The sequence below is a fragment of the Lissotriton vulgaris genome, unplaced genomic scaffold (assembly GCF_964263255.1).
Source record: "Lissotriton vulgaris unplaced genomic scaffold, aLisVul1.2 SCAFFOLD_1750, whole genome shotgun sequence".
NCBI lineage: Eukaryota > Metazoa > Chordata > Amphibia > Caudata > Salamandridae > Lissotriton > Lissotriton vulgaris.
The window spans coordinates 306,883-325,626 of record NW_028252295.1 but is presented as its reverse complement, the minus strand read 5'-3'; the positions used below and the strand labels follow the sequence as shown (position 1 = coordinate 325,626).

The window sequence follows — 18,744 nt, the reverse complement described above, 5'->3', positions numbered from 1 at the left end:
AAGACTACAAAAACTTCTATCATTAATTTTTAAAATCAGGGGATTTTGATCACTCTCTGGCCTCATCTGAACCTCCATATCTAAAACTGATGGCCATAATTCCACATTGACAAGAATGTAATCTATCCGATGACTAGTTCTTCGATTGTCAAATGTCTTTGCTTCCTGCCTATAGGACTGTGTCCCTCCGATAACCGCCCTCAGGCCCCTTTCAAAACAAAGCCCCTTCAACTGAAGGGCGGCCTCGGACCATTTCCTTATCGGTTGGAGGTCCAGATCTGGGATGCCCCAAATTGCTTCCACCTCTTCACTCAGCCTACCATCTTCGGGATCTAAGGGTTTGAAGCAAGTATTAAAATCCCCAGCAATGATCAGACTACTAGTACTTGCATAGGGAATCAGGTATCTTTTGAGGGTTGTAATTACATTCTAGCTCCTACCACCCGGTTGAACCCATGAATAAACATTATATACTGTTAGGTCCTTTTGATGAGCTAACCCGTATAGCCATTATATCCGGGCAATCAATAGTTAGCTCCTCCACCCTTACCCCCTCAGTTTGTCTCACCCAGCAAGTCAATCCACCAATTGGCCGATCCCTCAAACCTCTAGTCGCTGCTTTACATTTTTTTTAAATAACCTGGATGAAAAACCCCCTCCACAGACCAAGTCTCCTGAAAAGCCCACACATCTGAAGACTCAATATATAATGACCAATCTGTGGGCATTGTTTTTGATTCTAATACTGCTACATTCCAGGAGGATAGGGTCAGGCATGGCTTCGAGGGACTTAGACCTTTGGTCCTAAGGCTTGTTTGACCCTCCTCAGCATTCCCATTAACTGGTGGGGGCTGGTCTGTACTGGGTGTTCCTGCAACGGACTGGGCAATAAAATTAATAGGAGTGTACCGCAGATCGTTACCCATGCAGACGCTTCTTCTGCCAACTAACGGCATAACGCATGGGAATACATTCTCATTTTCCAGCAAGTTACCAAAAAATGTTGCCTGATTCCCATCAACCGCTTTTTTTGCCCTACTGCCTACAAACTGTGATATGTTATCCCGCCCCCTGAGTCAGTCATTATCTTCGAGGGATGATAGAGGCTCAAACCGATTATTAGTTTGTACCAGGTAGTTAACCTGATTAAAGCCACCATTATGAGCCCTCGCTTCTTTTTATCTAGGCATGTTCCCAGGATTGTAAAAGTACCCTAAGGGGAGAACTCTAATATCCTCGGCTACAGGGGGTTAGTGTCCAGACATCTCAAGAATATATTGGACATGGGAGTGTGACCTGAAACTCAGAACCACACAGTCGCCAGCCATAGATTTGTGTGAGTGACCTACCCAGTGAACTTGACGCACCATTTTAAATTCATCAAACAATTGGTGTCTGATGCCTGTCTTTTTGCTCACTAAATGCAGAGATTTGTTTTTAAGTGTCGACCAATGCTCACGGGTACCCTTGGGAAGTGGGTGCATGTTGGCTAACACAACCGTGTTACCTAGAATTATATTTAATTTCTAAGAAATAACAAAGGGGACCGTGAACTCCAGCCAGTTGTTGTTGGATGGATCTACTCGCTAACATGGATATCTTTGGGGCAACCAGACCCCGTAGATCTGAGGTTCTGATGTTACAATGTACGTTGATTAGTCTCAGTTCACCTAACCCACTTACGATGAACTATATTAAAGAACTTGCTGTTGTTTCTGCTGAGAATGTTTGATAGATGTCAATCAAAGGAACTATTGACACTGCTGAAAAATCATAAATTGAATTGAAATGTTAGTCACAATGGGGAATAGAGACAGCAGTCTTCATATGAGCTGTGCGGAGCTCCCACAAAATCCAATAAATATGACCCATAGAGTTATGTTTGTTTCCACAAAGATCACCCTGGCTCGCCCTTTGAAGATCACCCTGCTGGAAGTTGTCCTTAGAGAAAGTGTCTGTGTTATGAATTTAGCCTCTTATGAAACAATAACATACTTAAGATACAAAGAATCTGAAGTTTCAATTTAGTCAAAAAAAATTCCTAAAATAATTCCCACATGAGGAGAAAAAGGGAGAACATGTGAAGAGGATAGGGAATTAAAATAGCTGAAAGTTTAGGGCCAATGTAAATCTCTATTCCAGAGTTAAGTTGACACCGCTGGAGGCCGGTGTAGTGATGTTTGAAAGTGGTGGTGCATGATACCGGACTCAAGGTTGTCATTTTCATGAAAAAGCAATATTTTTTACCGAACGTATAAGACTATACTTTCAGCTAATACAGGTTTGATTCCAAAACAATAGATTATGCGTTTCATGTCCATTTATCATCACCATCAACTATTAGGAATGTTCATCATAACACAGGGATTGTTACAGCCATTATGCCAGGGATACCGACAATTACGTCAAGAACAGCCACAGAAAGGCACTGATGGGCACCACTCTACCAGAGCAACCATCATATTCAGGATTCAGCAACCGGTTGGCAAGATGGCACATTCTTTTCTTTGAACTGTAGGGCTTTTGAATTTTGAATTTCTAATTTAATTTTATGTGTGGTATTAGATTGTATTGTCAGAATCACGTTCTTTTCCATCTTGAAGCAAAAATACTGGTTGAATTGGTAGTGTTAGCGAGTGCCATTACTGTCTGTCAGTTCTGAATTTGGTAAAGGCTGTTTCCTAAGAATACACATAGGAAATCCAATCAAGATGATCCACACAAGACAAAGTTTAAAGTACATTTATAGGTTTATATCATATGTAAGCGTCATTCCAGAAAAGCAAAGAGGAACCCACCTGGGTTGTCCTTTGTCACCCCTTTTATTCCTTCTTGCACTTGAACCGCTGGCTGCGGCAATAAGACAATGTTCACAAATAGCAGGCATTTGTACACCGGAATGCATCTCCAAATACTTTTATATACAGAGGATATATTACTCACACTCACTAAGCTACCTGCTTCACTCCCTGCACTCATGTCTACCATTTCTCACTTCTCAACCATTTCTGACTACAAAATACATTTTCAATGGAGAGTGGATCGCCTGAAGTCTCTAGGTATTTATATCAACACAGGTTTAGAGCATATGATTCGAGTTAATTTAGATCCGCTTTTTACCAAAACGAAGCCGGCGTACAAAGAATGGTCCCATTTTAACCTGTCCTGGATTAGAGTATAGGCAGTGAAAATAATTATATTGTCTCGGTTCCCTTATGTTTTAGATTGTGCTGTCTTTGACAGTTAAAATATCAATATTGCAAAACATTAACAATGGTATTCAATCAATCAATCAAAGCATTTATATAACGCACTACTCACCCAGAGGATCTCAAGGCGCTAGGGGAGGGGGGTCCGCTACTGCTCGAACAGCCAGGTCTTGAGTTGCTTCCTGAAGGCGAGGTGGTCCTGGGTCAGGCGGAGGTGGGTCGGGAGGGAGTTCCATGTCTTGGCGGCGAGGTAGGAGAAGGACCGTCCCCCTGTGGTGGCTCTTTGGATGCAGGGGACGGTGGCGAGGGCGTGGCCGGTCGATCGGAGCTGGCGTTTGGGAGCGTAGAAGTTGAGGTGGCTGTTGAGGTATCCTGGGCCTTGGTTGTGTAGGGCTTTGTGTGCGTGGGTGAGGAGTCGGAAGGTGATTCTCTTGGGGACCGGGAGCCAGTGCAGGTCTCTCAGGTGTCCGGAGATGTGGCTGCAACAGGGGATGTCCAGGATGAGTCATGCTGAGGCGTTCTGGATCCGCTGAAGTCTTTTCTGGAGTTTGGCGGTGGTTCCGGCGTAGAGGGAGTTGCCGTAGTCCAGACGGCTGGTGACGAGGGCCTGGGTGACCGTCTTCCTGGTCTCAGTGGGGATCCCCCGGAAGATCTTTCGTAGCATGCGCAGGATGTTGAAGCACGACGAGGAGACGGCGTTGACTTGTCTGGTCATGGAGAGGGTGGAGTCCAGGATGAAGCCCAGGTTGCGTGCGTGGTCTGTTGGTTTGGGTGCGCTGCCTAGGGCGGGGGGCACCAGGAGTCGTCCCAGGCGGAGGGTGAGGATCCCAGGATGAGGACTTCCGTCTTGTCCGAGTTCAGTTTCAGGCGGCTGTTCTTCATCCATTCGGCTACCTCTTTCATCCCTTCGTGGAGGTTGGCTCTGGCGGTGGCGGGGTCGTTGGTGAGGGAGAGAATCAGCTGGGTGTCGTCGGCGTAGGAGATGATGTTGAGGTTGTGCTGGTGGTGCAATGTCTGCGAGGGGGCTCATGTGCACGTTGAAGAGGGTTGGACTGAGCGAGGAGCCTTGAGGAACGCCGCAGATGACTTCGGTGGCTTCAGATCTGAACGGGGGGAGGCGGACTCTCTGTGTCCTTCCGGCGAGGAAGGAGATGATCCACTCCAGTGCCTTCTCCTGGATTCCGACGTTGCTGAGTCGCTGCACTAGTGTACGGTGGCAGACAGTGTCGAAGGCCGCGGAGAGGTCTAGGAGGATGAGGGCCGCTGTTTCTCCGTTGTCAAGCAGAGCTCGGATGTCATCGGTGGCTGCGATCAGGGCGGTCTCGGTGCTGTGGTTGGCCGGGAAGCCAGACTGCGAGAGGTCGAGGGATCCGTTCGTCTCGAGGAAGGCGGCCAGCTGCTTGTTGACGGTCTTCTCGATGACTTTTGCAGGAAACGGGAGCAGCGAGATGGGGCGGTAGTTCTTGAGGTCGGTGGGGTCGGCTGATGGCTTCTTTAGTAGAGCGATGAGTTCGGCGTGCTTCCAGCTCTCCGGGAAGGTAGCGGTGTCGAAGGAGGTGTTGATGATGTCCCGCAGGTGGGGTGCGATGACAGCGTCGGCCTTGTTGAAGACGTGGTGAGGGCAGGGGTCGGTAGGAGATCCGGAGTGGATGGAGTTCATTGTGCGGACGGTGTCTTCGGTGCTGATCGGGGTCCAGGCGCGGAGGGTGGTGGTGGAGGGCGGTGGTTCGGTCGTGGCGTGCGTCGGTTGAGTGCTGAAGCTGTTGTGTATGTCCGCGATCTTGTTGTGGAAGTAGGAGGCGAGGGAGTTGCAGAGGTCTTGCGAAGGGGTGATGTCGTTGTTTCCGGCATTGGGGTTGGAGAGCTCTTTGATGATGTTGAAGAGTTCCTTGCTGTTGTGTGCGTTGTTGTCCAGTCGTTCCTTGAATGCGGTTTTCTTGGTGGCGTGGATGAGTTGGTGGTGTTTTCGGGTGGCGAGCTTGAGGGCAGTCATGTTGTCCGGTGTTGGGTCTCTGCGCCAGGTTCTCTCGAGGGCTCGACAGTTCTTCTTGGAGCTCTTGAGTTCGTCAGTGAACCATGGGGCTTAATGCTACCGGGTCTGCTAGGCGGGGTCTTCAGAGGGGCGAGGTCGTCTGCGCAGTCGCTGATCCACTTCGTGAGGTTGGTGGCCGCTTGGCTGGGGTTCGTTGCGCTGGTGGGTGGGTTCTTGCTCAGGGCGGTCGCGAGCTGGTCGGCTGTGATCTTGTTCCAGCTTCTGCGTGCAACCTGTTGCTGGTGGTGGTGGATCGTGGTCCTTCTGAAGCTGAAGTGGACGCAGCTGTGGTCCGTCCAGTGGAGTCCGGTGGCGTGGCTGAAGGCGATGTCCTTGCTGGATGAGAAGACGGGGTCGAGTGTGTGTCCGGCGTAGTGGGTGGGGGTGGTGACCAGCTGCTTGAGTCCGAGGTTGGCGAGGTTGTCCAGCAGGGTGGTGGTGTTGCGGTCGTTGTTGTTCTCCAGGTGGAAGTTGGAACATTTATTTTAAGATCTCTGAGACCTAGACTGAACTCTCCAAATTGATCGCTCCCAAGGCATATGGTGGCTTTAGTTTACCATGTATTAAACATTAGTACAGAGCCCTCCATTTATCTCAATTGGTTTATCATGGACCCAAATAGGATGACCCCCCTTTATGGGTTCCTATTGAAAGGCAATCTGTACAGGCAACATCAGGTTTACAAATGTTTTATACTCATCGCCTCCTTTAGAAAGTTCCAACCCTATTATTCAGCCTATGCTTAAGATTTGGATACACACCCACATACTCCTTAAGAGTAACCCGAGATTACATAAAAAGGTTCCCACATGGCATAGCACTGATTTTAGAATAGGGACACAGACAATTTCCTGGGATGTATGGGAGAGGGCAGATATTATTATGTTGGTTCACTTACTCACTTTAGAAGCTGAACTTAAAATCTTTGAAATGCTTCAGATGAAATTTGAGCACCTGGCTCTCAAGAGGGAAAATACTTACAATTAAAACAAGCTCTATTTAGTACACTGGGACCATATAGGTGGATACTCGAGGAGTCCCCAGTGTTATAATACATAACAAGCATTGGAAATGCAATAGGTCTCGCATTAGAAAAGTTGGATCTCTTGGTTTTGTAAATGACAATTTTTTTTATGTGTTGGTCTTGAAAATAGCAAAATTAATAGCTTTGTCATTTACAATGCCAATACTTTTAACTTTTGCAAATGTGACACCTATAGCATTTGTAATGCAACATGTTTTGTATGTACGTGACTTAGATGTATTCATATTACAAATACAAATGGCTTTTAATTTTTTAAAAGAATTAATACTTAAATAAAATTTCTTGTAATTTATAATAGCAATAGCTTAAAGTATTGTAAATAACTTTTGTGAAGAATATGTTCAGTGTATTTTAATGTGACGAAAATCCAAGAACAGAGGTGAAATATTAACATATTTTTGTGACAATTGTAATAAAGCTTGAAACATTGAGAGAACATATTTGAACCAGTTGTTGTTGAATGGTTGCACAGAGTGATGCTGTGAGGGTGATAGATAGATAGAGTGAGTGGCGATAGATAGATAGATAGATAGATAGATAGATAGAGTGAGTGGCGATAGATAGATAGATAGATAGATAGATAGATAGATAGATAGATAGATAGATAGATAGATAGATAGATAGATAGATAGATAGAGTTGGCCTATTTAGCGAAAACATTTACAGACCTGGGTCGCCCGGAACTTTTTTCATCCCCAGATAAAATTAGGGGACAGGATATAGCCATTATTAAAAAGTTATTCAAGGAAAGGCAGGAAGCACGGCGGGAGGAATACGAATTGTTGAAACCAGCGGTAAGGGCCCATAGCCTTTTGGTTAGCTCATCCTCACTCGCCCCCTACCTGAGCTTTGTCACATTCCCCTATCACAGGTTTTTACTAATAAAGTTTAGATTTAATTTGCTACATTTTTATTTGGGTTCTTTTAAGAGCTGGCAGAAGCCTGAGTTGGCCCCACCGTGTAGCTGCGACAATTTTTCGGTGCAGGACACCTTGCACTTTGTCATGTTTTGCAGTCTGTATCACGAGCAGAGAAAGAAACATTTGCTTCCTATCCTGAAAGAAGCAGGCTTTGCACAGGTGCGACCAGCTTTGCTCTTTTTACAACTTTTACCTAATCCACGCATCACTTTTTGCATGGCAAACTTTTTGGTAGCTGCCGCAAGGGCGAAATCTGTTGGCCAAATCTTGCCTTAAAATCAATGGCTTTTTACTATGCACTCTTCACCTGAAATGTAAAACTTTTTTAACTATGTATATAACTTTTTTAACTTTAAATGCCTAGTTGGTTTTTCTCTAGGAAAATGTCGATAGAAGTATTGTATGTATTGTATGTAAATGTAATTGTCTTTTATTTGTTTGTTCTTTGTATGACTTGTAAAAAGTCGAATAAAGATATTCTGACTGACTGACTGACTGATAGAGTGAGTAGATAGATAGATAGAGTGAGTGGCGATAGATAGATAGATAGATAGATAGATAGATAGATAGAGTGAGTGGCGATAGATAGATAGATAGATAGATAGATAGATAGAGTGAGTGGCGATAGATAGATAGAGTGAGTGGCGATACATAGATCGATAGATAGATAGATAGATAGATAGATAGATATAGTGAGGGCGATGGATAGATGGATAGATAGATAGATAGATAGATAGATAGATAGATAGATAGATAGATAGATAGATAGATAGATAGATAGATAGATAGATAGATATAGTGAGGGCGATGGATAGATGGATAGATAGATAGATAGATAGATAGATAGATAGATAGATAGATAGATAGAGTCCGATAGATAGAGTCTGATAGATAGAGATAGATAGAGTCTGATAGATAGATAGATAGATAGATAGATAGATAGATAGATAGATAGATAGATAGAGTGAGGGCGGTAGATAGATAGAGTGAGGGCGATAGATAGATAGATAGATAGACAGATAGAGTGAGGGCGATAGATAGATAGATAGAGTGAGGGCGATAGATAGATAGATAGAGTGAGGGCGATAGATAGATAGATAGATAGATAGATAGATAGATAGATAGATAGATAGATAGATAGATAGAGTGAGGGCGATAGATAGATAGACAGATAGAGTGAGGGCGATAGATAAATAGATAGATAGAGTGAGGGCGATAGATAAATAGATAGAGTGAGGGCGATAGATAGAGTGAGGGCGATAGATAGATAGAGTGATGGCGATAGAGTGAGGGCGATAGATAGATGTCTGTTGTTCCTGTCTGTGAGATGTGCCCCCTGTTGGTCCTGTGTGTGTGAGTTGTGCCCCCTGTTGTTCCTGCCTGTCTGAGATGCGCCCCCTGTTCCTGTCTATGTGAGATGCGCCCCCTGTTGTTCCTGTCTGTGAGATGCTCCCTCTGTTGCTCCTGTCTGTGTGAGAAGCATCCTCTGTTCCTGTCTGTGTGAGATGCGCCCTCTGTTGTACCTGTCAAGTGTGGGAATGAGTGAGAGAAAAGAGAGCAAAAGGAAAAAGAACAAGGATCCTGAATAGCAGAACGCACATCTGTCATTTAAGAGCTTGAACACACCATGCCACATATTGCAACGTATTTCTGTACTTTCAGAAAGACAATCGCACTGAACATGGGGAAACTTTCCTTCACAGCAATAGCAACGTGAACCCGAAATTGAAAGTAATGATTTGAAGGAAAGGATTATATAACGAGCCAAATTACATCCTATCTCTCTTTACAACAGAAATACCATGACAAAAAAATATGTATACAGTAAATTACCAGAAACATGAAAGAGGTGTAAAAATTTACCAGTATGACCTGGACTAATGAAAGTGCACATTAAACCAGTGCAGTTTAAACTGAACTCTACCAACAGGGCACCCATTTTAGTGCACATAACACTTACATACAAGTTTATTCTAAAGGCGAAAAAAGATCAAAATGTCATCTTTGTTGAAAGCACAATGACTTCAGGTCCCAGTAAGAGGTGTACTCTTTTTAATACACTACGTTCAAACAGAAAGACTGGCGAGATAATCTATGCAGGTCGGTTAAAGGTAAAATGGAGGCATTTACAAGAGTTGTGGCAGTGACCTATCTCAATGAGCGGATCTACAAAAAAAACTAGTACATTACACTCCCAATCGAGCCTATGAGGCTGTGTCAAAGTAGGCGGAAAACCAACACAATCAGGATCAGGTGTTCCAATGAATTTAGTATTGTATACATTTCTCGTTAATAACAAATCCCTCTCGGGCCGAGTCTATATTCCATTTTAGAAGAGGAAGACTGAATTTCAACCAATGCGCATGCGCAAAAAATAAAACGCGTTATCGAAGAGAACACAAAGACAATGAGAAAAGCAAGTCATGGAAACGGATAACAATAAGAAGTAATATGTAGGGAACAGATGCAAGACAGTGAAGGTAAATGAGCGATGAACTATTAAAATAAACCTAATCAGGCTATACATTGATAAGGTGTGAGCCGAGGCTGCTCAAGACAAAGTAACTAACGTGACCTGCCAAGAAGACATAGCTTTTCAGTGGGGAGCCAAAAAAAAATATTTCATGAGTAGGACTAACGAAATAACATTTTGAATTGTCACAAAATATATACTTGTTTTTATTCACTAATAATTGGTATTTTTTGTACATCCGTATTCCTAATTTTCTCATTAAATGTGCATTGGATTCTGAAATAACACAGTTATATACACATAGCATAACATGGAATCGTATCTCACGTTGTCCTTCTGTATGTAGACATCGTACTGCTGAAAGATGGCCACTTTATAACGAAAGTGTGATGCTGGGTTTCACAGTTGTTGGCTGCGAGAGAGGAAGTTCATCATTTTCAACAGAACATCTTTTTTTGTATTTCACAAACTAAGTTATTTTGCTAACCACATTTGGTGGAGCCCGGAGTAATTGAGTTGTAATTGACAGCGGCACTAGAAATGTTTGACTTACATATTTTGTATTTAACTCTTGGATGAGATGCTTGAACGCAACGATGTGAAGATTTAAGAAGCCACAAAATTCAAACTTGTAGTCTTGTGCGGATTTTTATATGGCGACTGCCTTCCTTCCATTTCTTTGTCGTAAAGTCGGCTCCTTCGTGGAGGTTGGCTCTGGCGGTGGCGGGGTCGTTGGTGAGGGAGAGAATCAGCTGGGTGTCGTCGGCGTAGGAGATGATGTTGAGGTTGTGCTGGTGGTGCAATGTCTGCGAGGGGGCTCATGTGCACGTTGAAGAGGGTTGGACTGAGCGAGGAGCCTTGAGGAACGCCGCAGATGACTTCGGTGGCTTCAGATCTGAACGGGGGGAGGCGGACTCTCTGTGTCCTTCCGGCGAGGAAGGAGATGATCCACTCCAGTGCCTTCTCCTGGATTCCGACGTTGCTGAGTCGCTGCACTAGTGTACGGTGGCAGACAGTGTCGAAGGCCGCGGAGAGGTCTAGGAGGATGAGGGCCGCTGTTTCTCCGTTGTCAAGCAGAGCTCGGATGTCATCGGTGGCTGCGATCAGGGCGGTCTCGGTGCTGTGGTTGGCCGGGAAGCCAGACTGCGAGAGGTCGAGGGATCCGTTCGTCTCGAGGAAGGCGGCCAGCTGCTTGTTGACGGTCTTCTCGATGACTTTTGCAGGAAACGGGAGCAGCGAGATGGGGCGGTAGTTCTTGAGGTCGGTGGGGTCGGCTGATGGCTTCTTTAGTAGAGCGATGAGTTCGGCGTGCTTCCAGCTCTCCGGGAAGGTAGCGGTGTCGAAGGAGGTGTTGATGATGTCCCGCAGGTGGGGTGCGATGACAGCGTCGGCCTTGTTGAAGACGTGGTGAGGGCAGGGGTCGGTAGGAGATCCGGAGTGGATGGAGTTCATTGTGCGGACGGTGTCTTCGGTGCTGATCGGGGTCCAGGCGCGGAGGGTGGTGGTGGAGGGCGGTGGTTCGGTCGTGGCGTGCGTCGGTTGAGTGCTGAAGCTGTTGTGTATGTCCGCGATCTTGTTGTGGAAGTAGGAGGCGAGGGAGTTGCAGAGGTCTTGCGAAGGGGTGATGTCGTTGTTTCCGGCATTGGGGTTGGAGAGCTCTTTGATGATGTTGAAGAGTTCCTTGCTGTTGTGTGCGTTGTTGTCCAGTCGTTCCTTGAATGCGGTTTTCTTGGTGGCGTGGATGAGTTGGTGGTGTTTTCGGGTGGCGAGCTTGAGGGCAGTCATGTTGTCCGGTGTTGGGTCTCTGCGCCAGGTTCTCTCGAGGGCTCGACAGTTCTTCTTGGAGCTCTTGAGTTCGTCAGTGAACCATGGGGCTTAATGCTACCGGGTCTGCTAGGCGGGGTCTTCAGAGGGGCGAGGTCGTCTGCGCAGTCGCTGATCCACTTCGTGAGGTTGGTGGCCGCTTGGCTGGGGTTCGTTGCGCTGGTGGGTGGGTTCTTGCTCAGGGCGGTCGCGAGCTGGTCGGCTGTGATCTTGTTCCAGCTTCTGCGTGCAACCTGTTGCTGGTGGTGGTGGATCGTGGTCCTTCTGAAGCTGAAGTGGACGCAGCTGTGGTCCGTCCAGTGGAGTCCGGTGGCGTGGCTGAAGGCGATGTCCTTGCTGGATGAGAAGACGGGGTCGAGTGTGTGTCCGGCGTAGTGGGTGGGGGTGGTGACCAGCTGCTTGAGTCCGAGGTTGGCGAGGTTGTCCAGCAGGGTGGTGGTGTTGCGGTCGTTGTTGTTCTCCAGGTGGAAGTTGGAACATTTATTTTAAGATCTCTGAGACCTAGACTGAACTCTCCAAATTGATCGCTCCCAAGGCATATGGTGGCTTTAGTTTACCATGTATTAAACATTAGTACAGAGCCCTCCATTTATCTCAATTGGTTTATCATGGACCCAAATAGGATGACCCCCCTTTATGGGTTCCTATTGAAAGGCAATCTGTACAGGCAACATCAGGTTTACAAATGTTTTATACTCATCGCCTCCTTTAGAAAGTTCCAACCCTATTATTCAGCCTATGCTTAAGATTTGGATACACACCCACATACTCCTTAAGAGTAACCCGAGATTACATAAAAAGGTTCCCACATGACATAGCACTGATTTTAGAATAGGGACACAGACAATTTCCTGGGATGTATGGGAGAGGGCAGATATTATTATGTTGGTTCACTTACTCACTTTAGAAGCTGAACTTAAAATCTTTGAAATGCTTCAGATGAAATTTGAGCACCTGGCTCTCAAGAGGGAAAATACTTACAATTAAAACAAGCTCTATTTAGTACACTGGGACCATATAGGTGGATACTCGAGGAGTCCCCAGTGTTATAATACATAACAAGCATTGGAAATGCAATAGGTCTCGCATTAGAAAAGTTGGATCTCTTGGTTTTGTAAATGACAATTTTTTTTATGTGTTGGTCTTGAAAATAGCAAAATTAATAGCTTTGTCATTTACAATGCCAATACTTTTAACTTTTGCAAATGTGACACCTATAGCATTTGTAATGCAACATGTTTTGTATGTACGTGACTTAGATGTATTCATATTACAAATACAAATGGCTTTTAATTTTTTTAAAGAATTAATACTTAAATAAAATTTCTTGTAATTTATAATAGCAATAGCTTAAAGTATTGTAAATAACTTTTGTGAAGAATATGTTCAGTGTATTTTAATGTGACGAAAATCCAAGAACAGAGGTGAAATATTAACATATTTTTGTGACAATTGTAATAAAGCTTGAAACATTGAGAGAACATATTTGAACCAGTTGTTGTTGAATGGTTGCACAGAGTGATGCTGTGAGGGTGATAGATAGATAGAGTGAGTGGCGATAGATAGATAGATAGATAGATAGATAGATAGATAGATAGATAGATAGATAGATAGATAGAGTGAGTGGCGATAGATAGATAGATAGATAGATAGATAGATAGATAGATAGATAGAGTTGGCCTATTTAGCGAAAACATTTACAGACCTGGGTCGCCCGGAACTTTTTTCATCCCCAGATAAAATTAGGGGACAGGATATAGCCATTATTAAAAAGTTATTCAAGGAAAGGCAGGAAGCACGGCGGGAGGAATACGAATTGTTGAAACCAGCGGTAAGGGCCCATAGCCTTTTGGTTAGCTCATCCTCACTCGCCCCCTACCTGAGCTTTGTCACATTCCCCTATCACAGGTTTTTACTAATAAAGTTTAGATTTAATTTGCTACATTTTTATTTGGGTTCTTTTAAGAGCTGGCAGAAGCCTGAGTTGGCCCCACCGTGTAGCTGCGACAATTTTTCGGTGCAGGACACCTTGCACTTTGTCATGTTTTGCAGTCTGTATCACGAGCAGAGAAAGAAACATTTGCTTCCTATCCTGAAAGAAGCAGGCTTTGCACAGGTGCGACCAGCTTTGCTCTTTTTACAACTTTTACCGAATCCACGCATCACTTTTTGCATGGCAAACTTTTTGGTAGCTGCCGCAAGGGCGAAATCTGTTGGCCAAATCTTGCCTTAAAATCAATGGCTTTTTACTATGCACTCTTCACCTGAAATGTAAAACTTTTTTAACTATGTATATAACTTTTTTAACTTTAAATGCCTAGTTGGTTTTTCTCTAGGAAAATGTAGATAGAAGTATTGTATGTATTGTATGTAAATGTAATTGTCTTTTATTTGTTTGTTCTTTGTATGACTTGTAAAAAGTCGAATAAAGATATTCTGACTGACTGACTGACTGATAGAGTGAGTAGATAGATAGATAGAGTGAGTGGCGATAGATAGATAGATAGATAGATAGATAGATAGATAGATAGATAGATAGATAGATAGAGTGAGTGGCGATAGATAGATAGAGTGAGTGGCGATACATAGATCGATAGATAGATAGATAGATAGATAGATAGATAGATAGATAGATAGATAGATAGATATAGTGAGGGCGATGGATAGATGGGTAGATAGATAGATAGATAGATAGATAGATAGATAGATAGATAGATAGATATAGTGAGGGTGATGGATAGATGGATAGATAGATAGATAGATAGATAGATAGATAGATAGATAGATAGATAGATAGATAGATAGATAGAGTCCGATAGATAGAGTCTGATAGATAGAGATAGATAGAGTCTGATAGATAGATAGATAGATAGATAGATAGATAGATAGATAGATAGATAGATAGATAGATAGATAGATAGATAGATAGATAGATAGATAGAGTGAGGGCGGTAGATAGATAGAGTGAGGGCGATAGATAGATAGATAGATAGACAGATAGAGTGAGGGCGATAGATAGATAGATAGAGTGAGGGCGATAGATAGATAGATAGAGTGAGGGCGATAGATAGATAGATAGATAGATAGATAGATAGATAGATAGATAGAGTGAGGGCGATAGATAGATAGACAGATAGAGTGAGGGCGATAGATAAATAGATAGATAGAGTGAGGGCGATAGATAAATAGATAGAGTGAGTGGCGATAGATAGATAGATAGATAGATAGATAGATAGATAGATAGATAGATAGATAGATAGAGTGAGTGGCGATAGATAGATAGAGTGAGTGGCGATACATAGATCGATAGATAGATAGATAGATAGATAGATAGATAGATAGATAGATAGATAGATAGATATAGTGAGGGCGATGGATAGATGGGTAGATAGATAGATAGATAGATAGATAGATAGATAGATAGATAGATAGATATAGTGAGGGTGATGGATAGATGGATAGATAGATAGATAGATAGATAGATAGATAGATAGATAGATAGATAGATAGATAGATAGATAGAGTCCGATAGATAGAGTCTGATAGATAGAGATAGATAGAGTCTGATAGATAGATAGATAGATAGATAGATAGATAGATAGATAGATAGATAGATAGATAGATAGATAGATAGATAGATAGATAGATAGATAGAGTGAGGGCGGTAGATAGATAGAGTGAGGGCGATAGATAGATAGATAGATAGACAGATAGAGTGAGGGCGATAGATAGATAGATAGAGTGAGGGCGATAGATAGATAGATAGAGTGAGGGCGATAGATAGATAGATAGATAGATAGATAGATAGATAGATAGATAGAGTGAGGGCGATAGATAGATAGACAGATAGAGTGAGGGCGATAGATAAATAGATAGATAGAGTGAGGGCGATAGATAAATAGATAGAGTGAGGGCGATAGATAGAGTGAGGGCGATAGATAGATAGAGTGATGGCGATAGAGTGAGGGCGATAGATAGATGTCTGTTGTTCCTGTCTGTGAGATGTGCCCCCTGTTGGTCCTGTGTGTGTGAGTTGTGCCCCCTGTTGTTCCTGCCTGTCTGAGATGCGCCCCCTGTTCCTGTCTATGTGAGATGCGCCCCCTGTTGTTCCTGTCTGTGAGATGCTCCCTCTGTTGCTCCTGTCTGTGTGAGAAGCATCCTCTGTTCCTGTCTGTGTGAGATGCGCCCTCTGTTGTACCTGTCAAGTGTGGGAATGAGTGAGAGAAAAGAGAGCAAAAGGAAAAAGAACAAGGATCCTGAATAGCAGAACGCACATCTGTCATTTAAGAGCTTGAACACACCATGCCACATATTGCAACGTATTTCTGTACTTTCAGAAAGACAATCGCACTGAACATGGGGAAACTTTCCTTCACAGCAATAGCAACGTGAACCCGAAATTGAAAGTAATGATTTGAAGGAAAGGATTATATAACGAGCCAAATTACATCCTATCTCTCTTTACAACAGAAATACCATGACAAAAAAATATGTATACAGTAAATTACCAGAAACATGAAAGAGGTGTAAAAATTTACCAGTATGACCTGGACTAATGAAAGTGCACATTAAACCAGTGCAGTTTAAACTGAACTCTACCAACAGGGCACCCATTTTAGTGCACATAACACTTACATACAAGTTTATTCTAAAGGCGAAAAAAGATCAAAATGTCATCTTTGTTGAAAGCACAATGACTTCAGGTCCCAGTAAGAGGTGTACTCTTTTTAATACACTACGTTCAAACAGAAAGACTGGCGAGATAATCTATGCAGGTCGGTTAAAGGTAAAATGGAGGCATTTACAAGAGTTGTGGCAGTGACCTATCTCAATGAGCGGATCTACAAAAAAAACTAGTACATTACACTCCCAATCGAGCCTATGAGGCTGTGTCAAAGTAGGCGGAAAACCAACACAATCAGGATCAGGTGTTCCAATGAATTTAGTATTGTATACATTTCTCGTTAATAACAAATCCCTCTCGGGCCGAGTTTATATTCCATTTTAGAAGAGGAAGACTGAATTTCAACCAATGCGCATGCGCAAAAAATAAAACGCGTTATCGAAGAGAACACAAAGACAATGAGAAAAGCAAGTCATGGAAACGGATAACAATAAGAAGTAATATGTAGGGAACAGATGCAAGACAGTGAAGGTAAATGAGCGATGAACTATTAAAATAAACCTAATCAGGCTATACATTGATAAGGTGTGAGCCGAGGCTGCTCAAGACAAAGTAACTAACGTGACCTGCCAAGAAGACATAGCTTTTCAGTGGGGAGCCAAAAAAAAATATTTAATGAGTAGGACTAACGAAATAACATTTTGAATTGTCACAAAATATATACTTGTTTTTATTCACTAATAATTGGTATTTTTTGTACATCCGTATTCCTAATTTTCTCATTAAATGTGCATTGGATTCTGAAATAACACAGTTATATACACATAGCATAACAAGGAATCGTATCTCACGTTGTCCTTCTGTATGTAGACATCGTACTGCTGAAAGATGGCCACTTTATAACGAAAGTGTGATGCTGGGTTTCACAGTTGTTGGCTGCGAGAGAGGAAGTTCATCATTTTCAACAGAACATCTTTTTTTGTATTTCACAAACTAAGTTATTTTGCTAACCACATTTGGTGGAGCCCGGAGTAATTGAGTTGTAATTGACAGCGGCACTAGAAATGTTTGACTTACATATTTTGTATTTAACTCTTGGATGAGATGCTTGAACGCAACGATGTGAAGATTTAAGAAGCCACAAAATTCAAACTTGTAGTCTTGTGCGGATTTTTATATGGCGACTGCCTTCCTTCCATTTCTTTGTCGTAAAGTCGGCTGAGATTGATCCGAAGTGTGATAGTTTCACTCTTGCAAAACATTGAAAAGGGGAGTGTGATTGGCCAGTCTCTCTGGATTAGGAATCATCAGTGAGACTGACTGAGGAGAAATTGACAGTGATAAAATGCTTATATTTGCCACAGAACGTTTCCTCTGTAAATTGTGCATTTTGAGAAGCAAAAAAACTGAGCTCCAATAGAAAAGTAATACAAAAGTAAATGGGAATACAATGCGGTGTAGCTTTTCACTTTACAGAAGTCCCTTGAAACCCTTTTACTCCTGTTAATATATTGAAACTCCGAAAAGGTAAGAGTCTCACCCAAAATAACAAGCGGAACATCGAGTAAATGTGTGAGCAGAGTTTTTTTTTTTTTTAAACCAATGGGAGGATTAGGAATTCTTCAGCCCACTGAGGGTGCATGGGGAGGGGGTAGGAGGGAGGAGAAATGCGTCTCGGCCGCAGCAGGGGGCGGAGCAGGGAGGGCGGCCTTTGAAATGCACTTAACACGGCCGGCCGGCCATGAAACTGAAAGCACGGCCGGCTGGCCGTGAAAGCCTTTGATGCCGCAGGGGGTGGAGCGGCACCAAGTTGGACAACAGATGGCTGGCGATTTGATGCTGTGCATGCGCATTTTAGGTCAATGCGCTTGCGCATTGACCTAAAACCGCATGGGCACAGCACCAAATTGCCAGTCGGGTAAAGTCTGTTTAAAGCCCTATAGTCTCGCTCTGCTCAATGCGCATGCGCATTGAGAGGCGAGATCTAAAAACTGGGGGGAAATTCATCAAGCTTAGATCAGTCTATACATTCATTTCAATGCATGTGGTTTGGTTGGTATTATAGTCAGATGTTTTTCCAAGGGCTATAAATCAACTCTTAATGAATTAAAAAATGTTAATTTTTTCGTGAATGTTATTTCAGTTTATGGTCCAAAAAAACATGTCTAAACCTTGCATTCTCTTTTGGATGCATGAGGAAAGTGGGATAGCAATAAAAATAAATGTAAAAGTGGTTAATATGTATTAACTGTGCCACCATATCAGTAAGGAGAGTGTGACATATAAAGACAGTTTTCTGGAAGCAGTGCATGCGGGCACTAAGTTCCTGGAATAAGAGCAGCTTGCTGGATTGTGAGGCTGCCACTAAACCATGCAAGGTTTAACCCTCATTTTGCTGAGAAAGATACCTGTGTGTCCTCTGACGAAGATAAAGAAGTTGACTGAGTTGAGGTTTGTGAGGAAGTGGTACAATATGGGAAGAGATACATTGCTGATGCTTCATCTTAAGTCCGGTGACACACCTGACATAACTATTGATGACTATTTATAGTTATGGATACAAGCATTATTATCTCAAGAGCAGGGTCGTAGTGGTATTTGCATCCTGGATGTGTCA

The 18,744-nt window shown here is 43.1% G+C and overlaps 1 long non-coding RNA gene across 1 annotated transcript in view; it reads left to right on the top strand.

Annotated features, from left to right (window-relative positions):
• LOC147662603 (uncharacterized) overlaps positions 1-18,744 on the top strand; it is a 220,419-nt gene that overhangs the window by 107,672 nt on the left and 94,003 nt on the right. The gene's annotated exons all lie outside the window — the stretch shown is intronic.